Consider the following 17250-nt stretch of genomic DNA (forward strand, 5'->3'; position numbering starts at 1 on the left):
TTAAAAAATATTGAATTTTATTTTACTAAAAGTTCGCTATGCTCAATTTTAAATCAGCAGTGGTAGATTTTTTTCTCTCAATAGCATCTTAACCATATGATCTTCCCCTTTAAGAGTTCAATTACAAAAAATCAATTATTACTGATGTTTAGGCCAAAAAATACATACAACAATTGTTATACATACAATTGTTACATAATAATATTAAAAAAAATCACATTTGAGTTTGCGACATTTCGTATAACAGTCTTTTTGTTGTGCCTGACTATAAGATTTTATATCACATTATTATTTTTATCAACATATATAATGTGTTCCGGTTTACTCGTTTCACTGACCTTTTCAACAGAATTCCCCTAGTTTTACATTTACTCACATAACACATTAATACATTGAAATTAAAGCTGCAATACTAATAAAAATAAGTACCTTTCGTAACGAACCTCAACCGCTAACCGAAGAAATTTAATATTATCTACACTGCATCCTATCACTTCAATTTCACTAAACAAACATACGTCACTAAGTCGGTATCTACGCAAAAATACTATTAAATTTAAATCACACTCGCACGAGAGTTATAATGGAAAAAAAATATTGGCAGCACCATTCTTTGGTTTTATTCTGTAGCTACGTGGGATTGCAAGTATGAAGATTACCGTCAAAGGTCGCGATAGAGAAGGTAGCGCGGTAACGTCTATAGTCAACGGTTCTGTGCGATCAACTGGCTATATACCTACATTATTTACAGTAGACGCGACGTAACACCATAAACTGCTGTTTATTTTACAATATAATACTTTCAGCGATACAAAATACATATTTTGTTACAACTATTTTCAAATATTAAGATATTTAATTTTTTTAAATAATTTACATTACTTCCACTCAAGATACATATTAAGAGTAACAATAAAAATCTGACTACAATACGGAGAGACCGATAAGATAAAGAGATAAGGAATGTTTATATCATCCGATCGCAAATTTATTTCTTTCTATTGTTAGTAAAAAGATATTATTATTTTTGTACAAGTAGACTTAGAAGGTGAACATTTAAATATATTTAGAATTTTAAACATTTATAATTGTAATAATAATAATAATAAAATAGCGTTGTTTTAATTCTTCTGTTACATGAAACAAACATATTGTATACAAAAAAACATTAAAATGGTGTATATATATAATTACTTGTCACACTAAATAAAACAAACATTTAACTATTTACTCTCCGTCCCTAGTGCGAATATGTTTTATCAATCTAATGGCAATCCACATTTAGAGACCAATTAACGGAACCATGTTAACCTGAATCGACCGGAGAGCATCTGTTAACCTGAATTAGTCTTGCAACAGACTGAAGAGAAAAGTTAAATAACCATTTTACGACGAATACAGTACAGTCGTGAGTCGATATTATTTTTACGAACTCTACTACGGATAAAAAAATTGAAGCCATCTGATTTGCTTAGTTACGAATCATTAATTTAATAACAAATCTCTATTAATGATTAAATTTCATGTAGTTTGTATAATGTACACACGTATAAGATGCACGATAATATATTTTTAACCGACTTCAAAAAAGGAGGAGGTTTCTCAATTCTACTGTACACACATATATCATATATATATATATATATATTCTTCCGGTATACGGTTCCGTACCTCAAAAGGAAAAACGGAACCCTTATAGGATCACTTTGTTGTCCGTTTGTCTGTCAAGAACATTTTTCTCAAGAGCGCGTAGAGGTATCAAGCTGAAATTCATACCAAATTCTCAGGTCTACTGTCCCTTGGAGTTGTTAAAAAATCAAACTTCTAAGCCAACGAAATCATAAGATACAGCCGTTTATGATGCAAATTTTCGACACTCGCAAGGGAATCAAAGCCTACAGGTAGTTCCCGTGAACTTAGAATGATGAAAATGAACTCAGAAGCAACGTCTTATAGCATATATGAAGGATAATTGCGAAAAACATACATTTTAGTTACACCATAATATAATAAAAACATTTTTGATAATTTTTGTACGGCATTCTCTGTGCGCGAGTCTGACTCGCACTTGGCTGGTTTTTTTTTTATGTATGTTCGCAGATAACTTCGTCATTTATGAACCGATATTGATAATTCTTTTTTTTTTGGAAAGGAGATATCCCAAGAGTGGTACCATGATAAGGAAACCAGGATCTGATGATGGCATCCCAGAGAAATTGAGGGGAACTTTCGAAAATCATAGTGACCGCGTTTGTTAATTTTTTTCGTCTACACTTACGTTGTATTACTTCTCGATGTAATTGAAGTCGGTTTTTTTTTTCGTTTGCTAGTCATATTTCATTTAATGTATTGATTTTGCAGCGGGATCTCGTAATACTAGCACAACAAAATTACATAAGAAATTATTAACAATCATTAAATAAAATTGCAGAACGTAATAAGAGCGTCAAGTGTGACAAATAGACGTTGTCGTAAAAATTCAGACAGGTTGTGAGTTTCCCATGCTCTCAAACAATGCGCGTCGGTATCGTATGCTCTATGGTTCTTTGTTAGATAGTTTTATCTTATGTTTATTAGTTCTGCTCAGGTAACACCTTCAACTCGTAGTTCACGTCCGTTTGAGTTGTTTCTTTGAAATGGCACACCCAGTTTCTATTACTCAAAAATGAGTATTATTAACTGTTTAGTGAATACTCTTTCTATCACACTTATTTTATGTAATAATAGCTATATTTATTGTAATATAGTATGTCGGTATGTCGTCTTAGCCTGAGGAAACATGACACAAAAAAAATCAGTTTTGATTAAAACCTATGTTAAAATTTACGAGAAGAATATAAGTTTATTTTAGAATTGTATTAAATTTTTCATTACGAAACTTTTATTGTGAAATCTTTAAGCTATTAAATATTTAATTACGGCTAAAATAGTAAAGCACTAACCACAAATGTTAACACGTTCAAACCGCACAGTACCTATAGAAGTAATTAATATAATGCATTCACAAATGTTCACACAATATATTAATATAACAGATTTATATCACAAAACATCGTATTAGTAAAAATGACGGCAACAATATGACGGCAACGTTTGATCTACTTGAAATTGTTTAACTTCGTGAAAAATATTCATTTTTACAAAATAATTCTCTCTTAATGTTCTATCAATTTAATTAAGCTTTATAACAATTTTGTGCAATATTTATGATTATTTATTTTTAACAAATGTGACGGTTTTTGTTACCTCATAACTTTTTACCGGGTGTATCGATTTTAATAACTCTTTCTAATCAAAACTTAATGTTTGTCGTGTGATCCTATTAATATTTGACCGAGATCTGGCTAATACTTTTTGAGTTATTCCTAATAAAGCGTATTTAGTCGATTATTATTTCGACTGCCAACAATAACAGGAAAAAGCAGTAACTGTCAACATCGGACTAGTATTAAAAATAAAAGCGAAGAAAACCGTTTAGATCGTCTACTATTTTACAGTGTTTCATCAAGGAGCAACAATATATAGGTATATGACATGATAGCTATGACTAAATAGTAGATTATTGGCCCGGCTCTTAATTGCTGTATCGGAAATTATGTACATAATTAAAATATATTACTACGAAGCCGTGATTACAGACCAGCATTATTAAGAGCGTTCAGTTATTTAAGTGCGAAGTATTCCGAATGAGACCTTAACCTAGAATATATTAGGTATCTAATAATTACAAACTAAACTATGCGTCTCGTTAAGCAAGCACTTTGTATGTAAAATTGAATTAGAGTACATTCTTTGATTCAGTTACCGTAAAAGGTAAATTATTATCTTTATTACTCAATAAAAATCCGGATTAAGAATTTATACAAAAAGAAATTCGTGATCATTTTACCTATTATATATATGTTTACATCTATGTGCATTACCTATATGGACAACCTACAAAGCAAATAATAAAAGAATAAGTACCTATACATATTTCCGTGCCACTAGTACTAACTTACCGACTACCTGCCAATAGAGTAAAACCTTTGGTTTCCAAGTAATTCATTGGAAGTTGCAAGCATTGTTCTTGGAAGTCCTGTTATGACACAATTGACTGGCAAACTCACCCATCATAAATTTGTCTGTATACATACTTAGCAATTTTTTTCTTCTTTAGTTTTATAGGAATCACATAATGAGAAATATTTTTATATGTAATGTTATTTTGATAATTCTTTCTTAGTTGGATAGGAGATATCCCAAGTGTGGTACCATGATAAGGCAACCAGGACCTAATGATGGAATTCCAGAGAAACCCTCGAAAATTGTATCACGACGACGAGTGCGTCTGATAATTTTTTTCGTCTACTTACGTTGTACCTATTACATGTCGAAGTTCGGTTTTTTTTCTTTGCGACCAACACTATATTTATTTATTCCATGTATAGCTTTGTGCTTTTTACATATACCTATTACTCTTTACATCAAATCATTATAGAGAAATAAATATATTTTATTACAAAATTGTCAATTAGTCTGTTAACTTGATATTAATAATATAAATTACCTATGTCTATAACTCTATACAACAAATGTCTACCAAAAAGCGAAAGTAACTTCGTTTCGACCGGGGGTCCATATAAAATCCCTCACATCGTTTTATTTATTAATAACTACATTTCTCAATGTATTTCTATAGGTATTAAAACAAACACGAAATGCAAAGTTATCTTGTCGGTAATAAAATAAGGAAAATAGGTCAAATATCAGCAAATACTTAGAAAAAAAGCATAAGATTGAAAAATGTCATTTAAATTTTTAAGTGTCAAACAGTAACGTAATGAGAATAAATTATAATGAAACAACTTTTTCGGATTTTATCGCGGTTTATAAAGTTATTTAGATGCCTGACGTTTCGAATACGTCATGGGAGGTACCTTATCCTCCGTGACCATGGTTGCTGAAAAGTGACCGCAATAGATCCGAAAAAATTGTTTCATTACAATGAGTTTACAATTCGCGTAATCATTAGAAAGAAATATGAGAATAAATTAAACTAAACTAAGCCCAGTCATTAAAGTCTTACGTATCAGACGCGTCGTAAATACTAAGTACTGAACGATTATTTCATTTTAATCGGATTTACGCAATTTAAATAATGTTACTATAATATTTATTATATAACTAGTGCACGAAGCGAATCAGAGTGATGATATCTACTTTCACATCATACATTTGTATCGAATATCTTGTCGTAGTTTTATCTACGAGTGATCTTCCTGTTTTGTAATAACACCCTTTCAAGTATTATATTATACTTGTTGCGTCTTACAATTTTATTGGTGTAACTTTCGATCCTGAAAGCATTTTGTGTTAAAAAGGAGCCTGTGTTTTTATTCTATTTGTCTAACAATATGTCTAATATGACAAAACAAATTCTATCGCAAAAATCAAATAAATTAGAATAACTAATAAATAATATACCAACCTATTATAAAACGATATCTACAGACGATATCGATATCTAAATGTTTTAATTAAAAAACCATTAATTATCGCAATAGTTTACAAAATTTAATTACAGATGAATCATACAACATCGATCGAATGAATTTAAATCATAAAATGTGACTTGGTAGTTTAGTACCATAATGTCGAATACTTAATAACATTAATTTTTTTTCGTTCGCGAGCAAATACAATTGTATTTGCTCGCGAACGAAAGAAAAAACCGACTTCAATTACATCGACAAGTAATACTGTAGTATTTTATATGGTAACAAAATTATATAACAGGTAGTGCCATCTATGGTATTGTAATGAAATATAATATTAAAGAGTAGTCTGTGTCAAGCTTTGTACGTTTTAATAAATGCAACGTAGATCGACCAAAAAATAGTCAAGTAACTACGCGTTATCACAGATTACTCAAATAGTAGTTATCAGATCTCGATAAAATTTATATGTGACCACTTGATAAACATCAGCATTTGATTAAATTAAAAATTATCAAAATCAGTATAACCAGTAAAAAGTTATGCGAATTTTCGAGAGTTTCCCTCGATTTCTCTGGGATCCCATCATCAAATCCTGGTTTCCTTATCATGGTACCAAACTAGGGATATCTCCTTTCCAACAAAAAAAGAATTATCAAAATCAACGTAGGTCGACGAAAAAAGCGTCAAGTAAAAACGCATTATTAGATATAACTCTAAAAGTAGTTGTTAGATCTCATATAAATTTAAATGGGACCAAATGACACACACCACCTTTCGATTAAAATTTTTTTTGTCGAAATCGGTCCACCCAGTCAAAAGTTCTGAAGTCACACACATAAAAAAATACAATCGACTTGAGAACCTCCTCCTTTTTTGGAAGTCGGTTAAAAAGGACACAAGTATCACAGAATATTTTAGTCAATTTATGTTCATGTTATGCAGAAACATGTTGATAAGAGTTGTACTCGTATACTAGTACTCATTGACGTATCAAATACCAAGAACTTATTTATGATCAGCTTATTTCGTGACAGCGTTGGAAATTATTGTTCTGAATTATTGTTCTGAAATAATTTGTATTTTGAACAGTCATCTGTTTTTAGGACAAAAGTATGCGAGAGCAACATTAAGCTCATCGAATATTCCATTTTTAAATCAATAGTTTGAGATGGGTACCAGAGCTAAAAAAACTCTTCAGTGTAATCTCTTCTTATAACAATAATAGCATTGTGTAGCTAACTGAGGTAGGGCACAGCAGGAATTTCCTGCTCAAAATATGGAGCAGTCCGACTGAGGTAGTACCTCAACCTTACAGAAGATCACAGCAAAATAATACTGTTTTCAAGCAGTATTGTGTTCCTGTTCGTGAGTAAGGTGACCAGAGCTCCTGGGGGATTGGGGATTGGGTCGGCAACGCGCTTGCGATGCTTCTGGTGTTGCAGGCGTCTATAAGCTACGGTAATCGCTTACCACCATACGCTTGTTTGCCGACCTAGTGACATAAAAAAAAATTGTCTAAGAATTATCTGTATAGTCAAGATGGTAAAACTATAAATATTTACATAGATATATTTTTATTATTGTACTGCAGGTATTATAGAGATCAGTAAAACAAAATTATATCTTTTAAAGTTTTTTTATATAAATGATGACAACGTGTAATCTATGCAATATTGCTTATACCACTTTTTTCTTCTTTTTGTGCTTAAACAACCGTGTCATACTGCGAACATTGTGCAATATTTACTATATACTTATTTAGTGTTACATGAGACAACTTCTTAATTACAATATTTTTTACCTGTTCTATACGACAGGATGCATAAATTCTTACCCAACATTATGTGAAGTGACTTGAACTTAATATCTAGGACAAGTGAACGACATACCTACGTACTGCAAGAAATAAAAACTTGAAGCTATTATACTACTTCCTTTGACATATCAACGATATATTAAATAAGAGACTTCTGAAGTGCAAGTTTTTGTAGCATACATTGGATTGATTATAAAATGCTTTATTTTAAATATATTTCTAAATAATAAATATAAACAGAAAAGGTAAGTAGAAGATACTTATAGTATTAAGTCTAATATTTTTATGTCTTTCTCAAAGAATAAGGCTTCGCTTTCGTTTGGGATAATGTATTATAATTAATAATTATAATCAACATAAATAATAAGTAATCATTAGAGAACGACCTATTCAGTTATTTTTTTTAAAGTATCTAACACTTCGTAGAAGAAAATTACGCAGAAACTTGCAAAATTTCAGAAAACGTAACGTTTATTTATATATTTTCATGCGTATGACAGCTCACAAGATAGGACCTCTGTCGGGCCAGCTAGTATGTAATACATATAAGATATATGATACTTCTCACAGTTACCGACACTTTCCTTTAACGCAAGATACGAAAGATTCACTTATTACTCGTCGTATCGACATTGAATTGGTTAACGAAGTGTGAAGATCGCGAACAAAAGTACCTAAATAGTAATAGTATGGTTACTACTGGTGTAGAACGATCTTCAGTTTTTATTGGATTACGTCTTCCGTCACGCACATTGGTCTTGTTTAGAATTTATTTCCTATACATTAGAATACAGTAGAACTAGAAATCTATGGAGATGTATACACTTTTACTAATAATACATCCAAATATAACAACGCCAAGCCTGTATTTGAATGCGTTTTAGAATAGCAAATTGTACGAAAAAAATTATTTATCTTTTTGATGGTAATAATTATTAAGTTTATTATAATATACATCCATATAAGTTTTTATATTAATCTTTTAATCCAATAAAACCAATTTCATGTTTTCATTTGAATTAGAAGATTTAAATACAACAGTTCCAAAAAAAATAATAATTAAAAGCCACAATCCTTCAATTATTTAGGGAAAAAGTTTGTCCATCAATGGAACATTTACTACATTGTTTTAGATCAGGTAAAAACAAACGTGTTGTCTTGACATAATATATCATACCGATTAAGATAATTGATACATGATATTATATATTGATCACATGCTTTTACATATCTTCACGCAACAATGAGCAATTTAATTAGAGCAACTAAATATTATATGTACATACGTTATTAGTATTGGAATTATATAATAGTCACTTTTTAGCGATAAGGCTGCCCTTTGTACCTAATGAATATACTGTTGAAATCTTTCTTTCTCTGCTATGTATCATTTCTGTTTTTGGTTTACAATAAAATGTATTATTATCTGAATGCCTTAGATTGTGCGTTCCTATTTTCAGTCAAATTTAAAATATTTTAGTAAACTTAAGATAATTTTATATTTTTTAATAATTGACGCCGCTGTGCTGTGTGGCTACGGCACTAAAGAATTTAGCCACCCTCTCTCTTCCCGTGGGTGTCGTAAGAGGCAAATAAGGGATAACAAGGTTCCACAACCACCTTGGAACTTAAAAAGCCGACCGATGGCGGGGTAACCATCCAACTGCTGGCTTTGAAATACACAGGCCGAAGACGGGCAGCAGCGTCTTCGGTGCGACAAAGCCAGTGCGGTCACTAACCCGCCTGCCCAACGTGGTGACTATGGGCAAAACACATGAGTTCACGTTATTTTTGGCGTAAACTTGTGGAGGCCTATGTCCAGCAGTGGACTGTATAGGCTGTAATGATTGATGATTGAGCCGTCGGTCCCGGTTGTTATCATTTACACCTGATAGCGATCGTTACTCATAGTAGGAAATATATCCGCCAAGCCGCGTTGGAGCAGCGTGGTGGATTAAGCTCTGATCCTTCTCCTACACGGGGAAAGAGGCCTATGCCCAGTAGTGGGATATTACAGGCTGAAGCGTAAAATAATTTGAAAGCAATAGCATACTTTAAGTTATATTTATATTTTTACAGATCTATTGAACTAAGCGTAATAATTAGTTATGTACCTTGTCGTTATTGTTGTTTTGACATTAATTAAATAGCTAACAAGACGATCGAATCATTAAAATTTCGTGGTTAAAATAATAGAATTCTTAAGTAGTTTTACCAAACCATATAAGGAAACAGTAGTTGCCCACATGCATTGTTTTCTAGTTTGTCACCTTGATTACGTTGCCTCTCTCCGAATACTTGCAGCAAGGCCATATTAAAATTAAAAATTATTATAAGCAACGAAACGAACCTACTTATAATTATGACCTTGAGAGTGTAAATATTCATTCGTTAGAATTCAGTTCAACTTGCCGTTTAATAGCTTTTTTTTAATGTTTTGTTGTTATAACTGTTTTGTAATGTGTTCAAGTTTATATTTAGAATTAATATTACGATTAATAAAAAGGAGCATTGCGAACATAGTAACATATATTTACCGTTTTATTTATAAATTAGTATTTATCCTAAGATATTTCAATTTCAATTTAGAATTTTAAAATACCTAAGTTTATTCGAAGTAGTGTGTGTATGAAAAAAAAAAAACAAAAAAGATAGTTATAAATATACTTTGTGTTTAAAATTTTGCTTCTTTAATTCTCAATATCTATACAAGTACTTGTGTGTCTTGGCTGTATATATCAATATAAGTGCCTGCTAAACAACAAAAAATAAAACAAAACGCTGCGCCAGACTGACGCCAATCTTCACTCTTCAAAACATTAGTACATATATTCAAATGTCCTATATATGTCATTTATTACATTTATTATTCACTAGCATGTGCCAGCGATTTCGTCCGTGTGGAATTTAACAAAAAAGTTATTGTTTAGTTCGCAGTTATAAAATAAATAAATTTCTAAAATAAAAGTTACTCCTTACTACATCAGATATCTGCCAGTAAAAGTCCTGTTAAAATCGGTCAAGCCGTTTCAGAGATTAGCCGGAACAAACAGACAGACAGACAAAAATGGTAAAAAATGTTATTTTGGTATATGTACCGTGTATACATCCATATTCATTTAGTAAAAAGCGGTTATTTTGTTATTACAAACAGACACTCCAATTTTATTTATTTGTATAGATTACTGTACACAGAGGTTTTTTGGGGTATTCTGGGGAAATCCATAACAAGAGAGGATAAGAGACAGTTGTCATTGAACATGAGCCCTTCTGAAAAAATATCCATAAATAAAAATGTCATATACTAAATTATCCTCAAGGTGACAAGGCCAACTGGTGGGTCAAAATTAGAAACCAAAGTTGGATGTGTCGAATTAAGTACTTAGTCATTTACTGCACTCCTAAGAGTTTAAGAGTCGTATCTAATTGAGTGCGCTAAAAAACTAATTATTTAGGTTGCACAGAGTGTACCATGTAAACGTTTCTCAGATATGTAAAAGACCCTCTTCTCATTAAGTAGTAGCATAAAAAGTTAATTGGTTAGCCGTTCCTCCAAGGATTGGCATCCAGTATATACTACAAGACACAAGAATTCCGCGGCGTTGAAGATTTACGTCGTTGCAAAACAGACTGGTTCTTTAACAATGATTTCCTATGTTGTCAATGCGGCTGTTTACTAATAAGAACTTGAAAATTCAGGGATGATTAGAAAATCAAAGTATAATGTCATCAACTCATGATGATGATGATGATGATGAATGTCATCACCTCATCAGTGGTCCGAGCCAAGTCCGGGCGTTGGTAACCCTAATCTAGAATAACTCCGTCTCTCCAAGAATTGGAGCCATTTGGATTGGAGAGAAAAGCCAAAAAAGAACGGATAAAAATATAATTTTGTAGCATGACAATTGAGATAATACAAACATGCACGAAATAAAACGAAAATAAAATATCTACTCGTATAATGATTAATAACTTAATGCCTTACACTATTACTAAACTAATTACTGCTTAGCTTATAATAAACTAAAATGAAAAAAAAAACAGGTAGGCTTCGAGAAGTGGACACTGACGAAGGGACTGGTCCACAAGTTTAAAGTCGCTCAACGTGCAATGGAAAGGGCTATGCTTGGGGTTTCTTTCAAAGATAGGATTAGAAATGAGACTATGCGCGAGAGAACGAAAGTAACCGAAATAGCCCACAGTACCGTCGATTTACGTAAGATTGCCGGTGTAGGCTGGATGAGGATTGCGGAAAAACGAGATGTCTGGCGCGAACTTGGAGAGGCCTATCACCACCAGTGGGCAGGAATAGGTTAAGTTGACTGACTGAAAAAAAAAAACTAATTTTCGTATTTTAGAGGGAACGAGCACCTTGAGGTAGATATTAATAAAATGTTTCATTTTCTCTGTAACTAAAAACCATATTTTTTTTAAGTATTAGGTACTGAACACTGCTAATTTTTTGTGGTAACATGTATTAGGTGTATGTAGGTAACTAATTATTTTCTTAGTTGTAATAGTTGCTTCACCAATAAATAGACTCTGTTTACGTAAGTTGCGTGATTGCATTTTTTACCTGAACCATCAGACAAGACAAAGTTAAAAGTAAATAAGTGACCGTGAGTTCGTGCTAAACTATTGCTATGAGTAAATACGCTTTCTCTTTTATACCTTTCTAGTCCCTTGGTGTTTAAGTATATTCTATTTTTTTTAAAAATTAAAGTATTTTTAATGGTACAATTATAAATATTAAAAACCTTAATATATGGAGACAAACCATTCTAAATTGCGTCATTGACATTAACACTTAATTTTTATTTTTTTAAACCGACTTCCAAAAAAGAGGAGGTTCTCAATTCGATTGTATTTTTTTTTTTATTTTTATTAATGGTCGATATCAGTTTTTCATCGTTTGCAAGCAAACATAATTGACCATATCTAGTATTAAAATGTAATAATCAAGTCTGTCCTGCCTTGTTACTGGGTAAGTAAAAAGTCGTATCCAAAACAATGAATATTTATGCAAATATCTTTTTTAATACTGCCTGTGCTCCCTTGTTTTACCCGCGTACCGTTTTCTAGTGTAATATCCAAGAAATCGGCACGTGGGAACTTCTAGATAATAAATAATCTATGTTTATCCGTAACTTTAACAGTGTACACGTCAAATCTGGTTGCTACACGGTTTTAAAAATTTAGCATAAAAATTAATTAAAAAAAAGATAGATTCATTTCTATTCAATTATACGTATATCATATGACACGTCAGACTGTATATTTAATGTTTAAACTTTATATAAGACTACGAATTAGTTATATAAAAACACATAAACATGTATATACGTTACCTATATCTATTTTTTCCTATTTGAAGGTATTTTTATGAATATTTTTATAGACACAACGACTTAGTGGTTACAAATCATAAATAACCTGATATGTTAATAGTTAACTGTGATATTTTGAACCAATGCTGTACAAGAAACATGTTATATTTATTAATATATATGTATTGATAAAGGCGATCTATTAAATCTCACATTTTTGTAGTGTTAATGAAACAAATAAATACAGAGGATGATGGTAGTTTTTTAAAAATTGTTCGGAGTGAAACAAACAAGTATTTTTAGTTACTTTAGCTTACCTCTTAGGTACCTCCAAAATTATTTAGAATGTAATATATAATATATATGTAGACATATTGTGTTCATAAGAAACCATTAAATATCAACTCTAATTCTGATGTCTGATTGTATTACATATTATAACTTAAAAAATAATTCTCTACTAACGACTGCCCACATCGGGCACAATATATAAAACCAGTGTTAAAACGTCATATGTTTTAGATGTTATTACAGAACATTCACCTGTCGAGATAAATATAGAAGGGCTACGTTTGTATGTGGACTCTAGACTGAGTGCATTGAAAATATGTTAGTATGCGTGCCGATTTGTAGAAATAACGGAACAGACCAGTTGACTATCTATAGATCTGTTTATTGATTTTGTATAAAAGGTTCCTATTCAATTATTGTTTCTTTTACAGTCGGTTATTCGGCTTTTACTTAACGTCGTAATGCAAGACAACGAGGAATAACTTTAGGGTTCTTAATGTAAGATTAGACAATAGAATTGTAGGTAGACGCCTAAGTTACTATTTTTTAGTTTGTCTTAATATACAAGCTACTCTGGCAATGGCAATGGCTCTCCGAGGCACGATGGGGAGACTCACGAGGACTGCACAAATACCTAGACTACGACAAACATCTCTATGGCCAATACAAATGTTTGTCACGTGCGGGGATCGAACCCGCAACCGCCAGCGCAACAGCCACAAACCAGTGCTGTGACCGTTGCGCCAACGTAACATAACATAAAGTACAACATTCATAATTCACAAAAAGCAAAAACATAAAATATGTGAACTTTCATTAAACTTGACTTACACATATAATAAACACACAAACATATTTTTTCCAAATCAATACGTACTATTTTCTGAGCAGAGTTCTACATTACCATAGCATAATTTTCGGGGTCAAACATTGTATCGAATATTATTTATTATAGTCGTCCGCAATACGTGAGGTTGCTGCCCTCATCGTTGATGCGAATCGTGGTTACAATGTACTACATCAACTACAGACGAACTAGAATTGTAGATTATAAATATTATTTTATTTTATACGAATTTAAATGTTTAAAAATTTTCACCACAATAACCGGGGCCGGAGCTGTACGTGTACTCCGCGGCATTGTGATCAGTACTTACACGGTACACCTAGTCTAGACCAAACAGAGAAACAAATAACTGATCTTGATTATCGATTTTGAATTTTAATAGGATGAATATCGAGAAAATTTTTTCTAATCTGAAAAACAATCAATATCACATATTACTTCTATAAATTGATTTTATATCGTTACTAAATTACATATTTACTTCATAAAAAATTAAACATCATTAGTATGAAAATATAAATGGAGATTTGTATTTAAGAATATATTGATGTAAGATTATTTAAATTCATAAAATATTGATAATGATTGTCACGTTGAGTATTTTTATTCAACCATGTGATAGTTATATTCTAAGTGCAAGTGGAGGCAGTTTTAATGTTTTCATAGTATGAACGTTATTGATAAACAGTAAAATTAGTAGAGTAAGCACATACTTATGTTTGCTCCCAAACGAAAAAAAAAAAAACCGACTTAAATTACATCGACAAGTAATACAACGACGAAAAAATTCTCAAGTAAATACGCGTTATTAAAGACTAGCTGTTGCCCGCGACTTCGTCCGCGTCAATTTCTGTCATTGTGATTGCAATTAAAAAGTTTTTAAAAGAATATAATAGTACTTCTGCGTAAATGACATTTTTAGTTTTATTTTCTTGTGGCAGAAGAACATACTGATTTTTTCCGCAACCCAATCTTGACAACGCGACGTATAGTTGGCCGTGTGAAAAGCAATCATGACGTAAATCTATTCCTACATATTTAAATGTTTGCCCTTGTGATTTATTAATTTTTACGGCAAATGATAACTTAATAATATAAATGGGATTATTTTAAAATTAAAAGGTAAACCATTTGGAATCATTGGGATGCGAGGTATAAGCACTGTTTGACCAACTGCTAGATCAGTCAAAACTATTGCTACGATCACGTGATTGCGCAGACATTTGACTTGAAGTCGAGTCCCGTTACATAAATTTGAGTAAAATTATTGGGGCACCTATTTTTACCTTGAGGAAATGTGGCGGAAGGCCACTCGGGTTCAAAGAATTAAGAAACTCCCGTGGGTAATGGACCGCATCTTCTTGATCCATTACATTATCAATAGATGTTTAGGTAACTATATCTCCTGGAAGTTTAGTTAAAATTAGGTCGTTAATTTCATCGACGCTACTGTTTCTCGTCGCCAATATTGCCCTTTGATACATCCATTGATAATCTTTATTTTCTATTTCAACGATATCAGGATATATCATTATACGCTGTAAACGAAGGCTTTCGATGGTCCAAAGATATTTTCTTCGTAAATAGGTCTATCATTTTCTTGAATTTTAAATGAAATACTCTAGAAACCTAATCATATCTGTCGTAAGAATTTTGATCGGGCAATAACTCAATTTTTATTTCTGGCCATTCGGAGTTACATGTGAATGTAATAAAGAGATCTGGTCTTCCAAACTTTCTGACATATTATGTATCATAACATCTTGACTTTTTTCATTCATGTGTCTGGGGGATCCTGTAAATGACGACGGCAATATAACGTGCTGGCCAATATCAGAAGCGTCTATATTACCACCATTAACCACGGCATCGCTTAAATGAATGTACTCTTCTGCTCTACATTTTTTTTTTTATTTCTTTTGATGACGTCAAGCCTCTCAGATATCACTTTTCCCGCCATATCAACAAAATATTGGTTGAATAATCCATTGAAATGTATGCTGTTAAAGTCATTTATTATCACCATGAGTCTAAATGCAAAAAACTGCATAGGTACATTTTTAGATCTAGCAGTAGTATTCTGCTGTGGAATATTTATACATAATTAAATATTTATACATAAGATCTATGAATTTCAGAAATTATTTTAAAATTGTATTACCTTCTAAGATGTTAATTGAAATTAAGTGATGTCAAGGACAATTTTGTTTACAATTAAATACTCTTAATCAACAATACATTTATTTCGATAAGGATTAATAATATGTTGATAAAATTCTTTGGCAAATAATTGGTATTAATGCATTCATTTCGACCAAATTTGATTACTATAAAAAAGGTAGTGACTCAATCTTAAAAGATAGATATACTGTCACGGACATTTTTTAGGTCTTTTAAAGAGGAATAATTCTTTCATATATATTTTTTGAGTAACTTGAACCGTTCACGCAGCGCACGCAACGGAAGCCTTCAAATATGAATAATTTTACCCGTTTTTGCAACATTTTCCACTGAATCTTTGCTCCTATTGGTCGAAACGTGGTGTTATATAGCCTTTAGACTGTATAAAAAATAACGCTATTATCATCTCTTTATCGAGGAAGGCTAAAGCCTTTATTATTATTTAGCGATGAAAGGCTAAATAGACTATCCGATACAAAAATAATTTTTCAATTCGAACCAGTAGCTCCTGAGATTAGCGTCTTCAAACAAACAAACAGACAAACAAACCCTTCAGCTTTATAATGTTAGTTTAGATTAAATACTTGTGATGAATAACGTATTTATTTAGATAAGGATTAATATCATGTTTATAAAAACACCTTCGTAAATAATGCAATAATTTTAGAACAAATTTGGTTAGTATAAAAAAGGTTATAGTGAGCCAACCTTTAAAGATATACATATGCTGTTGCTGACTTTTTTTAGAACTTTTAAAGGGGAACAATTTATTCTGTCTAATATGATTTGTGCGAAACTTTAACTGTTTCCGCAGCGCACGCAGCTTACAAAAGGAAAAAAAGAACCCCCGATTTTAAAACATTCTTCATTGGTGCTCCGCTCCTATTGGGCTTGGCGTTATGATATATAGCTTATAACCTTCCTCGATAAATGAGCTATCTAATACTAAAATAATTTTTGAAACCGGACCAGGAGTTTCTGAGATTAGCGCGTTCAAACAAACAAACAAACAAACTCTTCAGCTTTATAATATTAAGTATATATTACTCAAAAAGTAGTCAATCAAATTTAAATTATACTACAAGACTAGTATCAGCTTTCGATTAAAACAAGAATCATAAAAATCGGTACATATTATCGGTATTTATAGCTATGCTGCAGTTTTTCTTTAACAACAATTACTTAAATACTACTAACATTTTTTTTTTACCTCTCACGTACTTAAATTGTGTGGTTGGATGAGGATTGCGGAAAATCGGGATGTCTGGTGCGAACTTGGGGAGGCCTATGTCCAGGTGTGGATTG

The 17250-nt window shown here is 31.7% G+C and overlaps 1 protein-coding gene across 1 annotated transcript in view; it reads right to left on the reverse strand.

The window, feature by feature from the left end:
* Nucleotides 1–17250, reverse strand: part of LOC123655165 — a 78456-nt gene that overhangs the window by 57986 nt on the left and 3220 nt on the right. The window lies entirely within an intron of this gene.

Source organism: Melitaea cinxia, chromosome 7, assembly GCF_905220565.1.
Source record: "Melitaea cinxia chromosome 7, ilMelCinx1.1, whole genome shotgun sequence".
Lineage (NCBI taxonomy): Eukaryota > Metazoa > Arthropoda > Insecta > Lepidoptera > Nymphalidae > Melitaea > Melitaea cinxia.